General features: G+C 38.7%; 1 long non-coding RNA gene across 5 annotated transcripts; it reads right to left on the bottom strand.

The window, feature by feature from the left end:
- Window positions 1-1068: 1068 nt before the first annotated feature.
- On the bottom strand, window positions 1069-19871 carry LOC133564819 (uncharacterized). 5 transcript variants are annotated; one of them, XR_009809348.1, is made up of 7 exons: window positions 19680-19871; window positions 19501-19550; window positions 19316-19372; window positions 7478-7846; window positions 3469-3660; window positions 3187-3256; window positions 1069-2876 (listed from the first exon to the last, which is right to left on the bottom strand). It is a non-coding gene; the product is annotated as an uncharacterized LOC133564819 (long non-coding RNA). The 5 variants fall into 5 exon arrangements; XR_009809345.1 differs by having other exon boundaries at window positions 3187-3228; XR_009809344.1 differs by having other exon boundaries at window positions 1069-3256; window positions 7478-7572; window positions 7661-7846.
- Window positions 19872-20240: the final 369 nt, after the last annotated feature.

Genomic DNA, 20240 nt, shown 5'->3' with positions numbered 1-20240 from the left:
GAATAACTAATAGATAAATGAATAAATTAAATTAAATGACTAAATAAATAAATAAAATGGCAAAAAACAAAAATAAATTATATAACAAAATAAAATGAATACATTGAAAATAGTTAAATAAATTAATAAATGAGTTAATAAATAAAATAAATAAAAATATAAACTATATCAAATTGATAAATTAATAAATAAAAGGACAAGAAAAAAAATAAATTAATAAATAAATTAATTAAAAACATTTGAAAAAAATACAATAAATTAATGAATTAATTAAATAAATACATTAAGAAATCAAACAATAAATAGAATGAATAAATTAATAAATACAAAATAAATAGATTGATAAAAATACAAATAAACTAATTATTCCATTAAATGAATACATTAAAAATAATTAAATAAATGTGTTAATAAATAAAATGACTAATAAATTAAATAAGTGAATGAGTAAAGTAAAAATAAATAAATGAACAAATTAAATAAATTATTAAATACAATGAATAACTAATAGATGAATGAATAAATTAAATAAAATGACTAAATAAATAAATAAAATGACAAAAAACAAAAATAAATTATATAACAAAATAAAATGAATACATTGAAAATAGTTAAATAAATTAATAAATGAGTTAATAAATAAAATAAATACAAAGATAAATTATATCAAATTGATAAATTAATAAATAAAAGGACAAGAAATAAAATAAATTAATAAATAAATTAAATGAATAAATTAATTTAAAAAATTAGAAAAAATTCAATAAATTAATGAATTAATTAAATAAATAAATTAAGAAATCAAACAATAAATAGAATGAATAAATACAAAATAAATAGATTGATAAAAATAGAAATAAACTAATTATTCCATTAAATGAATACATTAAAAATAATTAAATAAATTTGTTAATAAATAAAATGACTAATAAATTAAATAAGTGAATGAGTAAATTAAAAATAAATAAATGAATAAACTAATTAATATAATAAAATTAATAGATAAATAAAAAGTAAATAAATAAATACATTAATAAATGAATAAATAAATAAAATGAACAAATATATAATTAAATAACTGCGATGAGGCTGCGACTTGTCCAGGGTGTACCCCGCCTTTCGCCCGAATGCAGCTGAGATAGGCTCCAGCGACCCCCCGCAACCCCATAAGGGACAAGCGGTAGGAAATGGAGTGATGGATGGATAATTAAATAAATACAACCTCTGCCTTGTTTTTAATGAATATTTAGGCCTTTTATGCTCCTGCATGTTAATGTTGGTCATTATGGAGGCTATGGTGTTTTCTGAGGTGGGATGTGAAAAACTAAGTTTAAAAACCACTGCTCTAAAGTAATTATTCATTGTTGGCTTCTCTACCTAATATATATAATAGAGTAGACACTGAAAGGGTGAAAGAAATCATATTTCTGGGTGTAAAAATAGATGATCAAATGAACCTCATGTACAAAATATACAACATAAAGTGGCAGGAAATATGTCAATAATATAAATATAATTGGATTAAAAAAACAAACATCATATCCTCTTACTAGTGTTAGCATGTCTGAGTTGTTGTGCAGAATTATGAGGAAATAACTACACTTCATTCACTAACTGCTACAAAAATATCACTGAGAATAAAACGTTGTGTTGGATAGAGAGAAATAACAAACATTATTTATTGAATGAAAAATATTCAAATGTAGTGATTTGGTAAATGGATGTAAAGTGTAAGCTGCGAGCCACAATTATTTTCAACCAAAGAGGAGAAATATAAGTCAGTTTGCACGTACAACACTTCAAACATTTAGCACTACATCACTTTGTGCAATAAGCTTGTCGCCACAGCAAAATGTATTTCCATACTTTTCAATATTTTTATGAATAAAAGGACCACAAAAAATGTCATTATTGTCTTTATCTGAACAACAGATGTTAGTGTTGATGAAAAGTATGTTTATTATTGTCATTTAGTCCTTCAATAAGATGTTGAACATACTAGACAACTTGTCTTTTAGTAGTAAACAAACAAACAAACAAATACTCCTAATTAGTCTGCTGTTACATATTGTGTCATTTATACACCTATTATTTGATACACATTATGAGGGACAAACTGTAAACATTCATTATTAATCTACTTGTTCATTTACTGTTAATATCTGCTTATTTTCTGTTTCAACATGTTCTATCTACACTTTTGTTCAAATGTAATAATCACTTATTCTTCTCTGCTTTGATACCTGACATTAGTTTTGGATGATACCACACATTTAGGTATGGATCATGTCGATACCAAGTAGTTCCAGGATCATACATTGGTCATATTCAAAGTCCTCATGTGTCCAAGCACGTATTTACTTACTTTATAAACATAATATAATTTAAAAAAAAAAGAAAAATATTTTGTGACGATAAAAAATATCGATGTAATCATAGAAGTATCGACTAGAAACCCGCTCCTGTACTTGGTATCATTACTGTGGATGTCAGGTGTTGATCCACACATGGCATCTGTTTACATTCAGGAAAGGCGTCGTTAGCGGTGAGCTACGGTATCCTCCTACGGTGTGTAGTGAAGCATGTTTAGCTATTTCTCGTCCTCCAGTGATAATAATACCTGTAAGAAACTTACTTTATTTAATTGAAGTAGCTAAAACACTGTGGATGGATGTTAGCTGCATGTGTTAAAGCAGCTCTTCCTGAGGGTGTTTCAGTGTTATAACTTCACTTTTATCTTGACTTTTTACACCAAAATGCGTCCATTTTCCCTTTTCTGTCCACACACTGTGTCTGCTTGGAAGTACTCTGTGTGTGTGCGCTGCCATACATGCTCCTCTGCTCCTAAAACCAGCAATGACAACACACCATCATGCCTGTAAAAATAAAATATGGAGAAGAGGTACTTTTCAAAGAGAGTATAGTACCGTGTTTGATTCATTAGTACCGTGATACTATAGTAGTAACGCTATACCGTACAACCCTTGTGTGGAATTATGGGATGGATTAATGAACAATAACCTAGTAGGATCCACTTGAAGAATATGTTTACAACAAAATGATGATTAGATGGAGTAAATTGTAAAGTCTACTTCTTCCTACTCCTTTTCCAACATATTGTGAGTGTAAGCATGTTGGAAATAAACACAAACAGGAAGCATAAAGCATGATTATCACCATTATTACCTGCTTCATGTCTCAATGCTGGCCTGGGATCTTGTCCTGGAACTGAAAGAGAAAGTGTGGTCTTCAGGAGCTGGACGTCAACAAGCAGAAGAAGAAATGATAAAAAAAAAAAAAAACATTATTAATTAGCAATAGTCTTATTATGTTAATGATCTACATTGTTGCTTTTGTGAAGGTTATCCTGCTTCTCCTTCACACACACACACACACACACACACACACACACACACACACACACACACACACACACACACACACACACACACACACACACACACACACCTGAGCGAGTGTGAAGGTGTCAGCATTCTAGGTCCCCCTCCAAGGGGTCAGGGGTGGCGGTGCCAGGGAACAGATGGTGGGGGCCCGGAGTGGCACGGGGGGGCCAAGAAGAGCAAGAACATGGCCTTGCTGGGTGGGAACAAGTCAGGGTTTTGTCTGGAACAACCAGCACCAGTCCACCATGGCGAATGACTAAGAACAGAACATATATATTTTACATTTAAATATACTTCATTTACTTCAATTTGAACTGAGAAATGAAAGGACTGGCATCTGTTAAAGGAAGTGGCTTAAAAGTACAGAAATAAAGGATATAATTTCCACAACAACAAATTAAACTGTGGTGCGATGGAAAAGGCACTTGGCGTTCACTCCAGCAGCACTGAGAGCGGACTACCTCGAGGTAAAGTTGCGATATTCAACGCCAACGGAGACAGTGACTCCCCCCCAAAAAAAAGGCTCCACATGACAACAAAGTCACTTGTTAAAAATGTGCCAATTGATGCTAATAATATGCTACCCATAAGCATTAGCAATTTTACATGGCAATTATAATGTCTCCAAATGTGTTCATGAAAACTACGACTGAGGTGGAATCAAACAACTGCTGTGTGAAAAGTATAGTACTTACTGTGTGTATACTTTGTAGGGCGCAACAGACAGCGGAGACCGAACAATACCAACACACCATCAACTGAGAAATAAAGGACTGGTATCTGTTAAAGGAAGTGGCTTAAAAGTACAGAAATAAAGGATATCATTTCCACAACAACAAATTAAATTGTGGTGCAATGGAAAAAGCACTTGGTGCTCACTCCAGCAGCACTGAGAGCGGACTATCTCGAGGTAAAGTTGCGATATTCAACGCCAAAGTACAGTAAGGTCCCATGTGTTCAAAAATGTGCTAGCTCGATAGCATTAGCAATTTGACGCGGCAATTTCGAGACTTCTACAAATGACAAGTGAGATGCCAACAAACAGCTGCTATACGAGACTTGTGAGACTAGCACTGACACAATAGTCAGACTTGTGAGACTAGCACTGACACATTAGTCAGACTTGTGAGACTCGCACTGACACAATAGTCAGACTTGTGAGACTAGCACTGACACATTAGTCAGACTTGTGAGACTAGCACTGACACAATAGTCAGACTTGTGAGACTAGCACTGACACAATAGTCAGACTTGTGAGACTAGCACTGATACAATAGTCAGACTTGTGAGACTAGCACTGACACATTAGTCAGACTTGTGAGACTAGCACTGACACATTAGTCAGACTTGTGAGACTAGCACTGACACATTAGTCAGACTTGTGAGACTAGCACTGACACAATAGTCAGACTTGTGAGACTAGCACTGACACAATAGTCAGACTTGTGAGACTAGCACTGACACAATAGTCAGACTTGTGAGACTAGCACTGACACATTAGTCAGACTTGTGAGACTAGCACTGACACAATAGTCAGACTTGTGAGACTAGCACTGACACAATAGTCAGACTTGTGAGACTAGCACTGACACATTAGTCAGACTTGTGAGACTAGCACTGACACAATAGTCAGACTTGTGAGACTAGCACTGACACAATAGTCAGACTTGTGAGACTAGCACTGACACAATAGTCAGACTTGTGAGACTAGCACTGACACAATAGTCAGACTTGTGAGACTAGCACTGACACATTAGTCAGACTTGTGAGACTAGCACTGACACAATAGTCAGACTTGTGAGACTAGCACTGACACAATAGTCAGTCAGACTTGTGAGACTAGCACTGACACTTTAGTCAGACTTGTGAGACTAGCACTGACACAATAGTCAGACTTGTGAGACTAGCACTGACACAATAGTCAGACTTGTGAGACTAGCACTGACACAATAGTCAGACTTGTGAGACTAGCACTGACACAATAGTCAGACTTGTGAGACTAGCACTGACACAATAGTCAGACTTGTGAGACTAGCACTGACACAATAGTCAGACTTGTGAGACTAGCACTGACACAATAGTCAGACTTGTGAGACTAGCACTGACACAATAGTCAGACTTGTGAGACTAGCACTGACACATTAGTCAGACTTGTGAGACTAGCACTGACACAATAGTCAGTCAGACTTGTGAGACTAGCACTGACACTTTAGTCAGACTTGTGAGACTAGCACTGACACAATAGTCAGACTTGTGAGACTAGCACTGACACAATAGTCAGTCAGACTTGTGAGACTAGCACTGACACTTTAGTCAGACTTGTGAGACTAGCACTGACACAATAGTCAGACTTGTGAGACTAGCACTGACACATTAGTCAGACTTGTGAGACTAGCACTGACACAATAGTCAGACTTGTGAGACTAGCACTGACACAATAGTCAGACTTGTGAGACTAGCACTGACACTTTAGTCAGACTTGTGAGACTAGCACTGACACTTTAGTCAGACTTGTGAGACTAGCACTGACACAATAGTCAGACTTGTGAGACTAGCACTGACACAATAGTCAGACTTGTGAGACTAGCACTGACACATTAGTCAGACTTGTGAGACTAGCACTGACACAATAGTCAGACTTGTGAGACTAGCACTGACACAATAGTCAGTCAGACTTGTGAGACTAGCACTGACACTTTAGTCAGACTTGTGAGACTAGCACTGACACAATAGTCAGACTTGTGAGACTAGCACTGACACATTAGTCAGACTTGTGAGACTAGCACTGACACAATAGTCAGACTTGTGAGACTAGCACTAACACAATAGTCAGACTTGTGAGACTAGCACTGACACAATAGTCAGACTTGTGAGACTAGCACTGACACAATAGTCAGTCAGACTTGTGAGACTAGCACTGACACTTTAGTCAGACTTGTGAGACTAGCACTGACACAATAGTCAGACTTGTGAGACTAGCACTAACACAATAGTCAGACTTGTGAGACTAGCACTGACACAATAGTCAGACTTGTGAGACTAGCACTGACACAATAGTCAGACTTGTGAGACTAGCACTGACACTTTAGTCAGACTTGTGAGACTAGCACTGACACAATAGTCAGACTTGTGAGACTAGCACTGACACAATAGTCAGACTTGTGAGACTAGCACTGACACTTTAGTCAGACTTGTGAGACTAGCACTGACACTTTAGTCAGACTTGTGAGACTAGCACTGACACAATAGTCAGACTTGTGAGACTAGCACTGACACAATAGTCAGACTTGTGAGACTAGCACTGACACATTAGTCAGACTTGTGAGACTAGCACTGACACAATAGTCAGACTTGTGAGACTAGCACTGACACAATAGTCAGTCAGACTTGTGAGACTAGCACTGACACAATAGTCAGACTTGTGAGACTAGCACTGACACATTAGTCAGACTTGTGAGACTAGCACTGACACAATAGTCAGACTTGTGAGACTAGCACTGACACATTAGTCAGACTTGTGAGACTAGCACTGACACAATAGTCAGACTTGTGAGACTAGCACTGACACAATAGTCAGTCAGACTTGTGAGACTAGCACTGACACAATAGTCAGACTTGTGAGACTAGCACTGACACTTTAGTCAGATTATTACAAACTGCTGACCTTTTCTTTGTCGCTCACCCTAACCGGGAAAACTTCACCTGGATCACCTGATCCAACGTAGACTTCACCTGGATCACCTGATCCAACGTAGACTTTACCTGGATCATCTGTATAGCGACATAGTTGTGCTGAGTTTTAGAAAATGACTTTAAAAAGTCATTATATTTATTATTTATGCTATATTTGTACTTGTTATGTTCCCGATTGTTTCCATTCCATTTCCTGTGGCCTCCATTTTCTTTCCTGTGCCTGCTTTTCAATCAGGAAGCTCCTAAGGCCCAACATATCATACTTGTGTGTACTTGTACATATTTGTACACACTTGTGTGTACTTTTCCATATACTGTGTTTTTATTCCTGAGTCACTGCATCGATCATCAGTTGTTTCTGATCAAAGGACCTTGTATACCTGCACATTGCCTGCCGTCCCTGCATATTGGGGTCCAGTCACCAAGCGCTCACGTAACAGCTTCTAGTGGACGTGTTTGACTTTGGACATTTACTCTGAGAGAGTGGAGCCAACATAAAGAGTCAGCGCTTGTGTTTGTTTCTACTTCACTAAGTTCCAGGTTAGATTTAAGATTTACTTCACCTTTTTAGTCACTTTCACCTAAAAGAAGTCCCAGAAGTTGAAGGCCACCAATGTGAGCTTAGTGATTAGTACTTGCAGAAGTGGTATGACCCTAAGTGGAGGTGGTAGGTGGTAGTGGGCTGTGATGGATGGCCGTGGCAGGAAGGACACCCCCCCCCCACACATCTGTGTCCTCCTGGTCTCCATCTAAGTTGAGAAGAGGACAATATTTATTCCGTCATCTGCTAACATTCTCAGTGCAGCTTCACCACATTTTTTCAAGAATAAAAAGCTTTTTAAGGTTAAAAAGGTTTGTAATAAGTCTGATTTGATCTCACATGTCTTGGTTTGTCTTATTTTCTGTTTTTGAGTTGATGAAGATGGATTCACCAGCACCACTTCTCTTTATGCTGAACTATGCTAACAACACAGCGCCAACGTGATGGCACTAGCCACACTGCTAGCAGCACTTTTAGCACTGCTAGCCATGCTAAGTGGAGATGGAACAAATCTGGCAAAACACAAATATTTGACTTTTATACACTTTTAATGTTTCGCTTTTACACACTTTTAATGTTTGACTTTCATATACTTTTAATCTTTGACTTTTATACACTTTTAATGTTTAACTTTTATACACTTTTAATCTTTCAATTTTATACACTTTTAATGTTTGACTTTTACACACTTGATGTTAATACACTTCTGTTTCATTTTTTACACACTTTTAATGTTTGACTTTTATACACTTTTAATGTTTGACTTTTATACACTTTTAATGTTTGACTTTTACACACTTTTAATGTTAGACTTTTATACACTTTTAATGTTTGACTATTACACACCTTTAATGTTTGACTTTTACAAACTTGATGTTAATACACTTCTGTTTCATTTTTTACACACTTTTAATGTTTGACTTTTATACACTTTTAATCTTTGAATTTTACACACTTAATATTTGACTTTTACACACTTTTAATCTTTGACTTTTATACACTTTTAATGTTTGACTTTTACACACTTTTAAAGTTTGACTTTTACACACTTAATGTTTGTCTTTTATACACTTTTAATCTTTGACTTTTATACACTTTTAATGTTTGACTATTACACACCTTTAATGTTTGACTTTTACAAACTTGATGTTAATACACTTCTGTTTCATTTTTTACACACTTTTAATGTTTGACTTTTATACACTTTTAATGTTTGACTTTTACACACTTTTAAAGTTTGACTTTTACACACTTAATGTTTGACTTTTATACACTTTTAATCTTTGACTTTTATACACTTTTAATGTTTGACTATTACACACCTTTAATGTTTGACTTTTACACACTTGATGTTAATACATTTCTAATGTTTCATTTTTTACACACTTTTAATGTTTGACTTTTACACACTTCTAATGTTTCACTTTTACACACTTTTAATGTTTGGCTTTTACACACTTTTAATGTTTGACTTTTATACACTTTTAATGTTTGACTTTTACACACTTTTAATGTTTGACTTTTATACACTTTTAATGTTTGCATTTTATACACTTTCAATGTTTGAATTTTATACTCTTTTAATGTTTGACTTTTACACACTTTTAATGTTTGACTTTTACACACTTTTAATGTTTGACTTTTACAAAAACCGAAAACATATATAAACTGTTATCATACAGAATCTGCTAACATATAGAAACAGATATCATGTAGAAAGTGCTAACATATAGAAAGTGCTAACGTGCAGAAAGTGCTAACATATAAAAACTGCCAACAAACATACAAACAATGATTTTCACTGGAAGCCAAGAGAGACGCAATGTGTGTGTGTGTGTGCGTACGTGTGTGTGCTCGTACGTGTGTGTGCACGTGCGTGTGTGCTAAGAGAGAAAAGTGAAGGTGTACTAGCATGTTGCTAACATAATGGTTTCCTCATTATGAGGTAGAAGATGTTGGAGCAGCCGCTAGTTAAGAGCACCATATTAATAACATAATTAATGAAGGTTAATAAAAAATATCATTTGTCTCAGAGCCTCCACTTGCTATGAAAGCGCTGACACAGCAATTTGCAAATGGACATAGTTCATGTGGGAGATGTGTTCCTGGGACTACAAGTGGGACTAAAGGCTGCAGGCCAGACAAAATGGATGATTTGCAGAGGGAAGGTCAGGTGTCTTTGAGTCGGGGTTCAAAGTGAAGAAAGTGCTGGCTGATATTCCTGCTCTGACTGAGCGATGCTGTGAGGCGCAGCAAATGTCTTGTAAGTGCTGAGCTTGGGAGACGCTGCATGATTGACGCCCCTTTTCTGCCGCCTCTAATGTGGACTTTGTTCTGGCCCGTCAACTAAATACCTCCTTTCTCTACCATATATATATATATATATATATATATATATATATATATATATATATATATATATATATATATATATACACAGCCTGTACTATCTTGCAAGCTGAATGCATGTTTTGCACTTGATGTGATGTCAAATCACTAACGAGCAGTGCTAGCGCCATATTTGCTAACATGCTAACTGTCAGCCATTGTTTGAAATATTCCAAATGAAGTAAAAGTAGTGTAGTATTATATTTGGAGGAGACGTAGAGAGTGACATCAGAATAAATATGTTTTTAATACACGTGGACTCCCAGCTGGATCAAACTTGTTTGTGCAAACTAAGATAGTTTTACATTTAGAGGTTCCTTGTCTAAAATGTGCAAAAATCGGATCAACAGTTGTTGCAGGACAAAGAAATGGGAGAAGTTTGTGGAGACTTGGACAAGCTGCTAACTTCACACAGGATGTGTGCTAAATGCTATCTTGCTAAGTGCTAAATGTTGGTGGCTACTCCACACGCTGAGAAGAGAACAGAGGATGTAAACAAAACAATAACATACGACTAGTTAGTGTGGTAAACACTATTAAGTCATATTTATACCCTTTTTTCTCAGAGATATATTTATTTCGTGGGATTGGCTGCTGGCACTTTGCACTTTTTGTTGCATTTTAAAATGTCATTAAATCCATTTACTGCACTTTGATGTTCGCACCCAACATGAAGTTGAAAGTGAAATATTTAGCAAACATTTACTTCACATCCTGAGGACGCAAGAAGGTGAAGCTAATTCAGACGTGAAATATCATCATCATAATAAATGAGGGAGGGAACTATGTCCCAGTGTTGCATTCTGGGACTGGAAGTAGACCTGTTGCATCCACCTAGGAAGAGGAGGAGAAGAAGAAGGAGAATAAGAAGAAGAAGACAAAGAAGAAAAAGGAGAAGAAGAAGGAGAAGAAGAAGAAGAAGGATGAGGAGGAGTGATGTGGTGGAGAAGAAGAAGGAGGAGGAGGTGGTGGAGACAAAGAAGAGGAAGAAGGAGAAGAAGAAGAAGGAGAAGAATAAAAAGAAGAAAAAGAAAAAGGACAAGAAGAAGAAGAAGGAGAAGAAGATAAAGAAGAAGGAGAATAATAATAAGAAGAAGAAGAAGGAGAAGAAGAAGAAGGAGGAGGAGGTGGTGGAGACAAACAAGAGGGAAAAGAAGAAGAAGGAGGAGGTGGTGGAGACAGAAGAGGGAAGAAGAAGAATAGGAAGAAGAAGAAGAAGAAGAAAAAGAAGGAGGAGGCGGTGGTGGTGAAGAAAAAGAAGAAGGAGGAGGAGGTGGTGGAGCTGAAGAATAGGAAGAAGGAGAAGAGTAGGAAGAAGAAGAACAAGAAGAAAAAGGAGGAAAAGAAGAAAAAGAAAAAAAAGAAAAGAAGAAGAGGAAAAAGAAGAAAGGGGAGGAGGAGAAGAAAAAGAAGGAGGAGGAGGTGGAGAAGAAAAAGAAGAGGATGAGGTGGAGAAGAAGAAAGAGAAGAAGGTGGAGAAGAAGAAAGAGAAGAAGGTGGAGGAGAAGAAGGAGAGGCGGAGGAGGTTGAGAAGAAAAAGGAGAAGATGGAGAAGAAAGTGGAGGAGGAGGAAGAAAAGAAGGTGGTGGAGGAGGAGGGGGACAAGAAGAAGAATAAGGAATAGGAGGTGGAGAAGAAGAAGGAGAAGGTGGAGGAGAAGGAAAAGAAGGTGGAGGAAAAGGAGGATCAGTGATGGTGTGTGTGGAGTGCTGGCAAGTTCCCAAGGTGGTGTAAAAGAATGTGAAGAATCATGGCGGCCATCTTAAGCTGGCGTGAGTGCTGGCAGGGGCTGATAGGACAGCAACATGCTGCTTCTTAATTAAAAGCAGAGGATTAAAATGATTAATTATGGTATTAAATATTCTCATGGACTACAAGCTGAAGGAAATTGGGGGCTTTGAATGTGGGCTTAAAGGAAGAAGTCATTAACAATCTGCCTAAGCCAGGCTCCACTTTGTTTGGGATCACAACTTCATGAATATTCATCAGGCGCCCGTCAAGTCAGGACCGCTTTTTCATGCACGACAATCATCATCATAACAACAGTCCACTTTAGTCTCTGGACAACATGCACCATATTTATGTTTGTCAACACTATAACGCAACCTATTGTTCGCACATCTACACCAGTCAGTTTGCATATATACATACATACATACATATACATATATATATATATATATATATATACACTATATTATTGCCAGCCAAAAGTATGGTGTCCAGCCATCCAATTGATGAGGAGCAGTTGTCCTAATCACTAATCACAGGTTTATCAAATCAAGCACTCAGGCATGGAGGCTGTTTCTACAAACAATTGTTCAACAAATCCAGTCATGAAATGTCCTCCCTCCTAAATATTCCAAAATCAACTTTTTTATAAGAAAAGTGAAGCGTTTGGGAACAACAGCAACTCAGCCACCTGGTAAACTGACAGAGAGGTCAGCATAATGCAAAGAATTAGCCCACGTACAGTACGCGGAGAGCCATGGCGTTGCGGCTGCATCCAAGCCATACATCACCAAGTCCAATGAAAAGCGTGGGATGCAGTGGTGTAAAGGACATCACCACTGGACTCTAGAGCAGTCTGTTCTGGACTGATGAATCACGCTTTTCCATCTGGCAATCTGATGGACCAGTGTGGGTTTGGAGGTTGCCAGGAGAACGCTACATTTCAGACTGCATTGTGCCGAGTCTGACGTTTTGTGGAGGAGGAATTATGGTGTGGGGTTGTTTCTTTGTAACATCACAATCAGGAGTTGGCTTGATCAGACCATGCCCAGGTTACGCCTCCCGGTGGACAAATGATGTCATCTCACCATGTCGCCAACCTATTTGATCACTCAATTTATCATTACAACCCAGAAGCGCTTCTGGCGGTGGCAGCCGTGTATGTGACATCTTCTTCGGCCGTCGGTGAATGGCCGAGGAGTCCCGGGAACACCTTTTGACAGCAATATGTGGCAGAATGATGAATGAATGTGTGTCTTCTGTCAAGAACTGCTGGGGACCAACCCCAAGATGCAGAGATGGCAGGCGTAGTGCCGGGAAACATGACTTTAATGTCAACAAACATATAGTGCAACTGGTAAGTGCACATACAGGGGAAAAACGAACCAGGAAACATGCAAAAGAAACCAGGTACCAGTCAACAGGCAACAGGAACCAGCCAACAGGAAACACGAACCAGGAAACAGGAAACAAGAATCAGGAATCAGGAAATAGCCAACAGGTAACAGGCAACATGCAGCAGGAACCAGGCAACAGTAACCAGGCAACAGGAACCAGTCAACAGGAACCAGGCAAAATATGAAACACGAACCAGGAAACAAGAATCAGGAAACAGCCAACAGGTAACAGGCAACATGAAACAGGAACCAGGAAACATGAAGCAGGCAACAGGAACCAGGAAACACAAACCAGGCAACGGGCAACAGGAAACGGGCAACAGGAAACACAAACCAGGAAACACTTAACAGATAACAGATAAAAGACAACAGGCAACAGGAAACAGGAAGGAAGAACCAGCAACCAGGCAACAGGTACCAGGCAACAGGCAACGGGCAACAGGAAACGGGCAACAGTAACCAGGAACCAGGGAACAGATAACACATAACAGATAAAGGACAACAGGCAACAGGAACCAGACAACAGGCAACAGGAACCAGGAAACAGGCAACAGGAAATGGGAAGCAGGCAGCAGGAAACAGTAAACAGGAAACAATCATGGAGCCCTGACTGGAGGGCGAGGCAGGCATAAATAGTAGCCTGAATGTCAACTGCAAGCAGGTGTGCCAGGCTGACAATTAGGGCCAGGTGAGGGAATCTAGCGCTGTGGGAGACATGCAGGAAATGGACCTAAAATAAGAGCGCTGACAGGAAATAAAGAGAAAGCATGGAAACACAAGCCAAGGTGAAAGTGACACATCCTCACATCCTCACATCCACACAAATGTGAATGTGAAGCAATGAATGCATTTTGTGTCCTGGACTCCATCTTTTTTCCCAATGTTGAAATCCAAGTTGTGTGGATGTGAGGATGTGTGTGTAAGTGAGGATGTGTGTGGATGTGAGGATGTGTGTATGTGAGCATGTGTGTGTATGTGAGCATGTGTGTGTAAGTGAAGATGTGTGTGTATGTGAGGATGTGTGTGTATGTGTGGACGTGTGTGGATGTGTGTGTATGTGAGGATGTGTGTGGATATGAGGATGTGTGTGGATGTGAGGATGTGTGTGTAAGTGAGGATGTGTGTGTAAGTGAGGATGTGTGTGTATGTGAGGATGTGTGTGTATGTGAGGATGTGTGTGGATATGAGGATGTGTGTGGATGTGAGGATGTGTGTGTAAGTGAGGATGTGTGTGTAAGTGAGGATGTGTGTGTATGTGAGGATGTGTGGACGTGTGTGGATGTGAGAATGTGTGTGTACGTGTGGATGTGCGTGGATGTGAGGATGTGTGTGTATGTGTGGATGTGCGTGGATGTGAGGATGTGTGTGTATGTGTGGACGTGTGTGGATGTGTGTGTACGTGTGGATGTGAGGATGTGTGTGGATGTGAGGATGTGTGTGGATGTGAGGATGTGTGTGTATGTGTGCATGTGTGTGTATGTGAGGATGTGTGTGTATGTGTGTGGATGTGAGGATGTGTGTGTATGTGTGGACGTGTGTGGATGTGAGGACGTGTGTGTATGTGTGGAGGTGTGTGGATGTGTGTGAATGTGTGGATGTGAGGATGTGTGTGTATGTGTGCATGTGTGTGGATGTGAGGATGTGTGTGTATGTGAGGATGTGTGGATGTGAGTATGTGTGTGTATGTGAGGATATGTGTGGATGTGAGGATGTGTGTGGATGTGAGGATGTGTGTGGATGTGAGGATGTGTGTGGATGTGAGGATGTGTGTGGATGTGAGGATGTGTGGATGTGTGTGTATGTGTGTGGATGTGAGGATGTGTGTGCATGTGAGGATGTGTGTGGATGTGAGGATGTGTGGATGTGTGTGTATGTGTGTGGATGTGAGGATATGTGTGGATGTGAGGATGTGTGTGCTAGTGAGGATGTGTGGATATGTGTGGATGTGTGTGGATGTGTGGATGTGTGTGGATGTGAGGATGTGTGTGCTAGTGAGGATGTGTGGATATGTGTGGATGTGAGGATGTGTGTGTATGTGAGGATGTGTGGATGTGAGGATGTGTGGATGTGAGGATGTGTGTGTGTGTGTGTGGATGTGAGGCTATGTGTGGATGTGAGGATGTGTGTGCATGTCAGGATGTGAGGATATGTGTGGATGTGAGGATGTGTGTGGATGTGTGTGTATGTGTGTGGCTGTGAGGATGTGTGTGGATGTGAGGATGTGTGTGTATGTGTGTGGATGTGAGGATGTGTGGATGTGAGGATGTGTGTGGATGTGAGGACCTCAGCATGGAAGATGGATGCACCTGAGTAACCAAGTTGGTAGATCTCACCTCTGCAGGGGAGAATGTTTGTACGCCAGGTTGTTGTTGTGTGTATGCACGCTTAATACATGAGGCCCCTGGACTGTTGAGGGTCCACACACTTGACAAGTAGACCACTTGATGAGACCCCTGCCCCAAAATGGGACTTTCTAAGTAGTGGAAGAAACATGTCTTCCTCCTAAAGGAGGAGGTGTTGGTGTTCTCTGATGGTCACAGGAGTCCACACTAAGTGAGACTTGTTCTGAAGGCCAGAAGAGAGTTTCATCTGCTCTCCCCCGACATCACAACACTGCCACAAACAAAGAGTTGTGGGATTGCAATTAGTATTAGATAGCAAGACTTGAGATTAGTACTTCAGTCTTCTCTTCTCTGCTCTGATTAACAGACCACTGTTGGCTGCCGATAAAGAGTGCAGAGCGGGGGAGGTGCACCAGATAAAGCATTATACTCTGACACGCACACGCACACACACACACACACACACACACACACACACACACACACACACACACACACACACACACACACACACACACACACACTTCTCATTTTTTCCGCAAAGGGAATATTTATTTCTAAACTAGCTTCCCTCCCAGTTGGGACTGGAAGCTATTTTTAATACAGGGACAGAGAGAATATAGGAAGATAAAGTCTCTCTCTCTCACACGCACGCACGCACGCACACACACGCACACACACACACACACACAGAGAGAGAGAGAGAGAGAGAGAGAGAGAGAGAGTAGGTGTAGGCCAAGAACAGAACATTTCTAAGAGGAAGTATAAAAGACAGCCTGTTGTATCACATGATGCACAAACTAAAGTGTGTTCCTACATGTTATTAAAATGTTCAGTCATTTTGTACGTTCATGTCATCACAAACACATGAACACTACATCAATGTAGTGTGTACTATACTCTCATGTAGTGTCTACTATACTCATGTAGCGTGTACTGTACCCATAAAGTGTGTACTGTACTCATGTAGTGTGTACAGTACCCATGCAGTTTGTACTGTACTCATGTAATGTGCACTGTACTCATTTATCCATCCATCCATTTGTTTGGGATAGATGGATACATGAGTACAGTAGACACCATGAAGTGTGTACTGCACTCATGTAGTGTGTACTATACTCATTTAGTGTTTACTGTACTCTTGCAGTGTGTGCTGTACTCATCCAGTGTGTACTGTACTGATGTAGTGTGTACTATACTCATTTATTGTGTAGTGTACTGTCCTCATGTAATGTGTACTGTACTCATGTAGTGTGTACTGTACTTATGCAGTGTGAACTGTACTCATTTAGTGTGTACTATACTCAAGTAGTGTGTGCTATACTCAAGTAGTGTGTACTATACTCATGTAGTGTGTACTATACTCAAGTAGTGTGTACTATACTCAAATAGTGTGTACTATACTCAAATAGTGTGTACTATACTCAAATAGTGTGTAATATACGCATGTAGTGTGTAATATACGCATGTAGTGTGTACTGTACTCAAGTAGTGTGTACTATATTCATGTAGTGTGTACCGGGGGCGTCACTAGGCCTATTTTAGCCCCCTAAAATATTCTTAAGCCCCCCTAAATAATTTGGCGTGATATTTTATTTTTATACAAATACATGCCGAAATATTCATTTTAAAGTGGCCCAAATAAGAGTTAAAAATAAATAATCATATAACCAGTCATTATTCACTCAGTTTGGGTCCATTCCACTTGTTCACGTCACTTCCTGTTTGGAGTCCGCACGCGTCTGACTGTCTAGTTTAATGTCACTTTGCGCAAAACCAGCACATCTTCTTTGCTTATTTGTACTTTTGTGGCTTGACTGTGTCACTGTCTGCTGCGGGCTAGCATTAGTAGCCTGAGATACAGGTGTGGATTCTTCGGACAGGTTACAGAAGATCCCACAACATCAGAACTGCAAATGTGTGAGGATCAAAAGCAGACTGATATGGAGATAGACCCTGATAAGAATGTTTTCTCTGCGATTGTAATAAACTGTAATTATTTGACCTGTGAACAATATTAAAAGAGTGTAAAATCAGAAGATAGTCTGTCAAAAATACATTAAAAAGTCCAAGCATGTACAGTAACTTTGAGGCTATCAAGGATTACTTGAAATAATTTACTCATCCATTAAGCATTATTGCAATGACTGAAACCTGGTTCAACGAGAAAGGTATTGATTTTAGTTTGAATGACTATGAATTAAGATAAATAAACAGAATAAATCAAATGGGAGGAGGAGTCGCATTGTATATTCATAAATCTGTTACAGTTAAAGTTTTAACAAACATCACCATAGCAGTCTATGGCTTTTTTGAATGTTTAAAGGCCTACTGAAGTAAAATTTTCTTATTTAAACGGGGATAGCAGGTCCATTCTATGTGTCATACTTGATCATTTCGCGATATTGCCATATTTTTGCTGAAAGGATTTAGTAGAGAACATCCACGATAAAGTTGGCAACTTTTAGTCGCTAATAAAAAAGCTTTGCCTGTACCGGAAGTCGCAGACGATGACATCACAAGTGTGATGGCTCCTCTCGTCCTCACATTGTTTTTAATGGGAGCCTCCAAAATAAAGAGCTATTCTGACCGAGAAAACGACAATTTCCCCATTAATTTGAGCGAGGATGTAAGATTTGTGGCAGAGGATATTGATAGCGAAGGACTACAAATAAATAAATAAAGTTAAAAAAAAAAGGCGATTGCATTGGCAGCGATTCAGATGTTTTTAGACACATTTACTAGGATAATTCTGGGAAATCCCTTATCTTTTATTGTGTTGCTAGTGTTTTAGTGAGATTATATAGTACCTGATGGTCAGAGGGGTGTGGCCACGGTGTCCTGACGCCAGTCTCTGAGGGAATTAGTCACGGCAGCAGCACCACAACAGAAGTTCTGCAGATCTCCGGTAAGAGGCAACTTTTTACCACAATTTTCTCACCAAAAACTGCCGGTTGACAAGTGGTCGGGATCCATGTTCGCTTGACCGCTCTGATCCATGGTAAAGCTTCACCTCCGGGAATTTTAAACAAGGAAACACCGTGTGTTTGTGTGGCTAAAGGCTAAAGCTTCCCACCTTCATCTTTCTACTTTGACTTCTCCATTATTAATTGAACAAATTGCAAAAGATTCAGCAACACAGATGTCCAGAATACTGTGTAATTGCGCGATGACAAGAGACGACTTTTAGCCGCTAGTGGTGCTCCGCTAATATGTCCCCTCCAACTGGAGACGTCACGCGCACGCGTCATCATACATGTCATCATTCCGTGACGTTTTCAACAAGAAACTCCGCGAAAAATGTAAAATTGTAATTTAGTAAACTAAAAAGGCCGCATTGGCATGTGTTGCAATGTTAATATTTCATCATTGATATATAAACTATCAGACTGCGTGGTCGCTAGTAGTGGCTTTTAGTAGGACTTTAACAGTGGAAATCCTAATTGACAAAAAGACAAATATCTTCATGAGTTGTCTATAACGGGCACCTGGTTCAAGCATAGAAACTTTCTATGAATGGATGGCTAAACTATTTTCCTCTGTGAACCATAAAACTATCAGGAGATTTTATAATCTCCTGATGTTTGAGGGAACCCCTCATGAAACAGTTCTGTAGAGATGAAGTGGTCTTGTAATTTTTTTACCCACACATATATATTCTCTGGATAATCTACTTTTCTGGCGGAGTGATACCTTGAGCAAAAGTCAGATAGAAGAGGAAATAAACAACATTCATTCATACAAAAATAATCATTAAAATTACATTAACAAAAACGTTTTATCACAAATAAAATAATATTAATACACAAATCCACATACCTGTTTTGGAAACACGAAACACATAAACAGGTCTCTACTTTTCTGGCGGAGTGATACCTCATCAGCAAAAGTCCGATAGGAGAGGAAATAAACAACATTCATTCATACAAAAATAATCATTAAAATTACATTAACAAAAACGTTTAATCACAAATAAAATATTAATAATACACAAATCCACATACCTGTTCTCGAAACACATAAACAGGTCTCTACTTTTCTGGCGGAGTGATACCTCATCAGCAAAAGTCCGATAGAAGAGGAAATAAACAACATTCATTCATACAAAAATAATAATTAAAATTACATTAACAAAAACGTTTTTATCACAAATAAAATAATAATAATACACAAATCCACATACCTGTTTTCGAAACACGAAACACATAAACAGGTCTCTACTTTTCTGGCGGAGTGATACCTGCGTAAATACCATGTATAATTATGACCAAACATTTCAAACATTCGACGCTCTAATCCTTACTTAACAAAATTGTGCATAAAAAATACTTAAAACAACACATCACTTATACCTACAACATTAATGTTTTAACTTTTAAAGTGTTATGAAAGTTTAGAAATAACATTTACACACGAAACACAGAGCAATGCAAACTATTACCTCATCAGCAAAAGTCCGATAGAAGAGGAAGTAAATACCCGAAAAAAACGCAGCCTCACTTCCTGCACCGCACATCCGGTTCTTCAAAATAAAACCAATACCTCAAAATAAAACATAACACCCTGTCTCGTTCATAATATAGCGCAACAACATCACACTATTACATATGAATATATATTTGTCAGCCAAAGTTTTGTGCTCGTGCGCTACATTCGTTCGCATCCTGTGCATGTCCTGGGGGCTAAGCCCCCCTGTCCTTAAAAGCTAGTGACGCCCCTGGTGTGTACTGCACTCAAGTAGTAT

Source organism: Nerophis ophidion, linkage group LG13 (assembly GCF_033978795.1).
Source record: "Nerophis ophidion isolate RoL-2023_Sa linkage group LG13, RoL_Noph_v1.0, whole genome shotgun sequence".
In the NCBI taxonomy this organism is placed as follows: Eukaryota; Metazoa; Chordata; class Actinopteri; order Syngnathiformes; family Syngnathidae; genus Nerophis; species Nerophis ophidion.
Note: the sequence above shows the minus strand (reverse complement) of the source record. Positions and strands in the feature narration are given on the sequence as shown.